This window comes from Taudactylus pleione, unplaced genomic scaffold (assembly GCF_031769625.1).
Source record: "Taudactylus pleione unplaced genomic scaffold, aTauple2 ptg000354l, whole genome shotgun sequence".
Taxonomy (NCBI): domain Eukaryota; kingdom Metazoa; phylum Chordata; class Amphibia; order Anura; family Myobatrachidae; genus Taudactylus; species Taudactylus pleione.
In genome coordinates this window covers 185,987-193,353 of record NW_028284755.1, presented here as the reverse complement: position 1 = coordinate 193,353, position 7,367 = coordinate 185,987, and the positions used below count along the sequence as shown (strand labels likewise).

The following is a 7,367-nucleotide window of genomic DNA, read 5'->3' as shown; positions in this document are numbered from 1 at the left end:
ATGGATATGGAGGACATAGTATCTTTCTCTAAGGGTAGACCTACCGATTTTACTGCTACGTGGTCCCCTTGGCTGCTGTTCAAGGGCTCTACGCAATATTCAATGTTTGATAATTCAATCTCTCCACCTATACTTGCGTCTTCCTGATCTCAATATAACCCATTCGATGCTAGTATAGTTTACCCCCCTTGATCACCTGCTAATATATCGCTTAATTTCCCTTCTCCCCTCTGACTTTCCTTCCCCCGAATTCCTTTCTATATTGGTTTAGTTATTTATCTATTTTTCTTTTTTATATCTTGCTTATTTTATATTATTTTATTTTATTTTACTGTATATTTTCTATGTGATCGATCTATACTATATTATGATTCTGACTGTACTATTTGAAATGGAAACACCATCTGCCATTATTTGTATTCATACGTTTTTTCCGCTGTATTCCATATAAATTGATTGATCTTTTTCTTTCAATAAAAACAATTTGCATAAAAAAACCCAATATTAATGTAGCGAGGAAAGTTAGTAGGATAGTTTAAGGTTTAAGGGGAGCTAATTGGGTAGAACAGTGTATTTATGGAATTTGATAAGCTTGCCTGAAAAGGTGAGTTTTCAGGGAACACTTGCAGCCTGAGGGGTGAGGAGAACGTTTGGTGTGGGAGGAGTAAAGAGAGATTAAAACATATTAAAAAGATGTTTGTGGTTTGAAGCCTAAGCAGAGATAATAGATTTGAAGCATGTTTGTTTAGCAATGTCTAGATTAGAACATTTCTATAGGTGTGGTAGATATAGCATTATATAAGAATACACAGCAGAACATTATATTGCAAACCAGTATACAATAGAATGAAGTATCAGAGTGTAACAAATGAAGATCCAAAGTGAGTAATGTTTATTTAGCAATAAGATACCTATCAGGGGGAGCATTCACAGCAGCATAAATTCACCATGGAAAGTTCAGGACACACTGAAATCTCCTTCTAGAATTACAGTATATCTATGATCTGACTTAATGAAAGAGAGAAAGAAAAGTTCAGACGCACAATAAGATTTAGTTAAGAAAAAAGTTTGCACAGCTTAGTACACATTCTGTTCTTCCTGGTAATTACACAAGTCTAATAAATATCAGGAGGTGGCCAGACATCAATTGTTCTCTATTCAATACACATAAATTAGCATATCTGAACCCACAGCTATGCGAGCGTCCATGAGGACGCTCCAAGAAAAGGTAGGAGGGCCCTGATTCAGAGCGAGCGCTCTGGTCAGAGCGTTCAGCTCTGAATCAGGCCCATAGTCCCTTCCACAATCACAGACACATGATTGAATGCAAACTTTATGTAACCAACTTATAAATTGATTTAGGCCACCTACAACCAAATGGGTCATGTAATGGATTGCCTGCATTTCTAGCAGGTTTGAACTTGCCATACATAAAAAATTGGGGATTTTAGTTGTATTTATAGTGAATTCTGGTGTAATGTAATGTTACGTTTCAATTAACCTTATGCATCAACATTCTACTCACAGAAAACGAACAGCTAAGCAACAGACTTTAGAATCCCCAGTTCTTGATGCCTAAAAGAAGAATATATACAGGTATATATTTTTAATATTTTCTATACAAAACTAATAATACACCAATTTGTTTAGCCTGGCTATACAAATAAAATTGTAAATAACATATCAAAATTATGGATCTAATAAAAAAAGAAAGTAAACATGCACATTAAAAATTAAAATTGTGATTATCTATTATGCTTCTTTCGTTTTGCAACTCCTAAGGAAGGGAAGAGTGGATTCTGCAACCTCCAACAATATGTACATATGCGCTGGAGGAGCACACATGCTTTCTCCTTCATCCACTAGGGGACACTGGAGTTCAAGACAGTGGATATAGACGGTGGTAGAGTAGAGCCTGGCACTTTAAATAATTCAGAAGTGTGACTGGCTCCTCCCCCTCTATGCCCCATCAGCCCCAGTTTTTAGAATGTGCCCGAGCAAGCCGGTCGCACATCAGGCTGTCTCCAGCCTTTGTCATATAATTTTTATTTTTTAGTGTTTTTATTTAACAAGCACTGAGGACAGGCAGGCTGCTTACTGTGGCAGTCTGCCTGCTACGTGGGAGCTGCCGGAAGGGCACCGCCACGGCTACTGCAGCCTGTGTCCGGTGACCCTGAGGGGGGACCTTAAATTAGAGTAATCAGACTCCACGAGGACCCACCACAACTGCAACCGGTTCGTGTCCGTGTTTCCTCCTTGTCCCCCAGCCCAGCAACCTGGCCACAGCAGTCTGTAAGTATACCCCACCACTCCCGACTAGCTGGAGTGGTGGGCCAAAATGCTGGACTCAGAAGCGCCTACTGCGCGGCTGTCACAGGCACGGAGCATACAGGTTCCTTTTCTCTACTGAGACCCGCCGCTGCACTCGACAGTCAGTGTCCGGGTCACTGATTTACCCTGTGGTGCGCACATACGGTTCCCCCTCCTATGTGGTGGGGGACTGGATGCCGCGTGGGCCACGTTGCACGCTGGAGAGCGCGTGTTGTGCTGGGTGACAGCGCGGTGCTGTCACTGAGGACGCCTGCTACTCCCTTCTCCATGCACGGGGAGGGAGACTGCCACGTCCCGCTACTCCCATAAGGGAGTCTACATTGCGCAGCTCCACTGATGTATGGCGGGGCTCGGGGAGCCGCTCAGCGCAGTTGTTCCTTGCCGCACTGGTGCTTGGAGAAGCACCGGCGTTGGCTTCTCCTCAGAGCCTCCGGAGAGCGAGGCTGTTATTCACAGCACTCTCTGCTGCTGGTTGCGGCGCCGGTGCTCGTATGAAGGAAGCACCGGCTATTACATTCCCGCTCCCCCACTCAAATATTTGCTATACCAGCCAGTGTTAGCGCCCCGCCCGCTTATTGATAGTAGGGGCGGAGGCTAGTCCACTTACTGCTGGCGTGCACAGATGCCGCCATTACTCCAGCGAGTATTATTGCAGGCTTCCCCTTTTAGCAGTTATGCGCCTGCCTTAAAAGGAGTCAGGGCTTATTGCCAGCATCTCCCTCATCCTCACTCTGGAGTCGCGTGGGGGGGTGCAACCCTTAACCGTGCAGCACAGATAGTGTAATGGGCCTCACAGCACTGAGGTTCTGGGGTTGATTCCCAGTACGGCCCTAACTGTTTGGAGTTTGTGTATTCTCCCTGTGCTTGCATATGCGCCTCTCCCACTATTTTCTTTACTTAAACATATTAAAGACCAGGTGCTGTAGGTTTAACAGCACAACTGTGGAGTTTGTAATTTAACCTGCAGACTTTATATAGATTCTGGCTCTGCCTCATCTATGTTATATTGCACGTCGGTAGTTTCCCTACGGAACTGGGCAGTGTACTTGTTTAAAATTATATATAGCAGAAATGTACTTCTTCTGCCTGTTGATAGGCTGTGAGTAACTTACTACTCACTGTTTTTGACAGCAGGTGGGGTGGCTGACATTGCTGCCTCGCACTGAATTAGTGTGTTTGGTTCCCATTGCGATCCCTCCTACAAAAAAGGACCCGCCGCCACTACTATAGAGTGAGTGTCCGGGTCCCAGGCACCCTGAAGCACAGGGAGGAACATGCCGTAGCCTAATATAGAGGTTGTGTCCATGCCACTTTGCCCACCATAAATCTATCAGGTCTACGGCCACACCACCCTGAACACGCCCGATCTCATCAGATCTTGGAAGCTAAGCAGGGTCAGGCCTGGTTAGTACTTGGATGGGAGACTGCCTGGGAATACCAGGTGCGGTAGGCTTATCACATTGAATATCTGTGGCAAATATGCTTGATGTGTAACAGAATAATGCAGCGTGTTTCTCGCAAGCTGCCAGAAATCATGCATCACATAAATACTCTGCCTAAATGTGTATATATGCATAGTCTGGGCCACTGTTCTGGCTGCTGCCAGAAATTATGGTTATTGCATATCTTTAACCCACGGTTAGCACAATTGTGGGTCCCATCCCCAGGCTTATGCCTCACATTGGCTCGCCTTAAAGAGGGGCCGTACTCTTCTCATGCATATATGTGGCAGCACATATACTAAATCTCACCAGCCTTCGGTGCTTACCTTAGAGGGTATGCATCTGTGCATCTATATGGATTTATATCTTATTTGTTCCCTTCGGCAGCACACACAAGACGAAGTAGTAACGTATGGCCGTTGTGGTGGTTGGCATTGCTGTCTCGCATCACTGAGGTCATCTTTTGATTTCCATCATCTGGAGCCAGAATGGCACACCTGATAAGGCGAGTACACCGGTAACACCGGTAAGCCACATGTATATCCTTGTATTTTATACTAAGCCCTGCGTTAAGACCTGGGGCTCAGTTCCTTCCATGGATCTAACTATTGCTCATGTTATATTTTTAAAATGTTATCGTCGTCTACTAATCTTGTATGTAGGTATGCGTAGGCATGTAGGGATATATATATCTCTTATCTCTGTTCAAGCCTCTAACCCCAAGGGACTTTTTAATACATTTAAACTGCTTCTTACCCCTCCCTCACCCAAGCCACCTGCTACTATCTGTGCACAAGATCTTGCCTCCTATTTCAAGGACAAGATTGATAATATCCGAAATGAAATTTTATTCTCTTCCTCAGCTAGTGACCTAGTCAATTCCCTACCTCAACCCTCTGGCACATTCTCTTCATTTGACCCCACAAATGAAGATGAAGTATCTACACTCTTCTCATCCTCCTACTCTATTACCTCTCCTCTAGATCCTATACCCTCACAAATTAGTAAAGCTCTGTCTCCTGTGCTCATCCCTACCTTAACTAAAATCTGTAATCTCTCTCTTTCTACTGGCATCTTTCCATCACTGTTCAAGCATGCAGTGATTACTCCCATTCTGAAAAAACAAAATTCTGACCCGTCCTATCTCCCAGCTCCCATGCCCCTCTAAGCTACTGGAGAGACTTGTCTACACCCGCCTCACACACTTTCTTAACACCCACAACTTATTGGACCCACTTCAGTCTGCCTTTCATTCCCAGCACTCCACAGAGACAGCACTGACTAAGGTAGTAAATGATTTGGTCACTGCCAAGGCTAAAGGCCATTACTCACTCCTAATTCTTCTAGATCTCTCTGCTGCTTTTGACACTGTTGACCACTCTCTTCTCGTACAAACATTACAATCCCTAGGTCTTAAGGACACAGCTCTTTCTTGGTTCTCTTCCTACCTATCTGATCGCTCTTTTTCTGTTCCGTTTTTCTGATTCTGCCTCCTCTTCGCTACCTCTATCAGTTGGAGTACCGCAAGGCTCTGTCTTAGGTCCTTTACTATTCTCAATCTATACCACCTCTCTTGGCAAACTAATCCGCTCTTTTGGATTTCAGTGCCATCTGTATGCGGATTATACTCAAATCTACCTATCCTCTCCAGATTTATCACATCTGTATTGGTCCGTGTCACTGAATGTATTTATGACATTTCATCTTGGATGTCATCTCGCTATCTGAAACTTAATATTTCTAGAACAGAATTAATTGTATTTCCACCGGCCAATAATAGTTACCAATCTGATCTCTTTATCACTGTAGATAACTCAACAATCCACCCCACCCCACAAGCTCGCTGCCTTGGTGTCATCCTTGATTCTGAACTGTCCTTTGTTCCCCACATTCAATCTGTCTCAAAATCATGTTACATACATCTAAAAAACATATACAAAATTCGAAAATATCTCACACAAGACACTGCAAAAACTCTAATCCATGCACTCATTATTTCCCGCATTGACTATTGCAATAGTCTCCTTACTGGTCTTCCCAAAAACAGGCTATCGCCATAACAATCCATTATGAATGCAGCTGCGAGGCTTACCTTCCTTGCCAAACGTTCATCGTCTGCTGCCCCGCTCTGTCAGTCCCTCCATTGGTTGCCGGTTTTCTACTGTATTCAATACAAAATACTGTTACTTACACATAAGGCCATTAACCAAATTACACCAACATACATCTCTTCACTCATCTCAAAATATCTCCCAACCCGACCTCTCCGCTCAGTACAAGATCTGCGTCTCTCATCCCCACGCATTACTTGCTCCCATTTACGGTTACAGGACTTTCTTCGGGCTGCACCCACTGTATGGAATGCCTTACCACGCACAATAAGACTTACCTCTAGTCTTCAATCCTTCAAGCGTTCCCTGAAAACTCACACCTTCAGACAAGCTTATCAGATTCCAGAACTGACCACATAACCTTCATAGCTTCCATGTTTTATTACATCCCCTCTCACAGTCCACACATAACCTCACATATTGTCTTTCCTTCACATACTCCTGACATTTGGCTGACATTCCTGTGTGACTGGATCATGTAGCCCACCAAGAAACACTGCATTCTGGCCGGACCAAATTGCAATATGTATAGCACCTATCCTTGTGTATCAATGCCTATTTCTCTATAGATTGTAAGCTTGCAAGCAGGGCCACCTGACCACTATGTCTGTCTGTTATTACCCTGTTTTGTTCTATAAATGTTTCCAATTGTAAAGCGCAACGGAATATGCTGCGCTATATAAGCAACTGTTAATAAATAATTATTGCTTCTTACCCTTAAAGTAAGGGTAGGATCTGTTCTTATCAGTTTTATGTCTGATACCTAGCATATTTAAAGAAAGATGCTGCGATTGGAGGCTGGACTCTCCTGATCCGGTAGTTGTTCTATAACTCCGCTTACACCATCTCTCCCTAGGGATTGAGTTGGTGTGTATATGTATATAATTATGAATATGTGTAGGTATGGCTATACTTCCACAATCATTAAGGTAACCTATTATTCCACATATGGAAAGCTGCCAGGTTTTACCAGAAGCTGTAGGCTATATCCATACATATTATATGGTGGCTCTATAGACTAGAGTCATGTTCTGCAACTTACATAGTGATAGTCACAATTCCCTAAGGCATTGCTTCTTGTATGGACTCTATACATGTCCTGGGGCCTTCATGTATGTCCACACATGTATATAAGGATATGTACTTACACCCTCCTCTGGTTATAGTCCTGTTTCCATCAGTCTATATCTACGGCACCCCCTTCGGGGGACCTATTAATTACAACTACACTCTATGGCGCACTTAGTAGCAAACTTATAAGACACTAAGAATGCAGGATATATATGTGTGTATATATAGATATAGCATGCTGTTCTCCTGGTGCAGGAGTTTGACAAGTAACTTACTATGTCGGTACTAACTCTTCCTTTCGAAGAGATTGCCTTTTCATGCAGCTATGTTTGTCTGTGTGTATGTGTATATATACTGATATATTCCCGTTCCTTGTATGAATTTTCCTTATAATTGGAAAAATCTGTTTTTT

General features: G+C 43.2%; 1 pseudogene; it reads left to right on the top strand.

The window, feature by feature from the left end:
* Positions 1–3,665: 3,665 nt before the first annotated feature.
* Positions 3,666–3,784, top strand: LOC148508574 (5S ribosomal RNA; annotated as a pseudogene).
* The last annotated feature ends 3,583 nt before the right edge of the window (positions 3,785–7,367 follow it).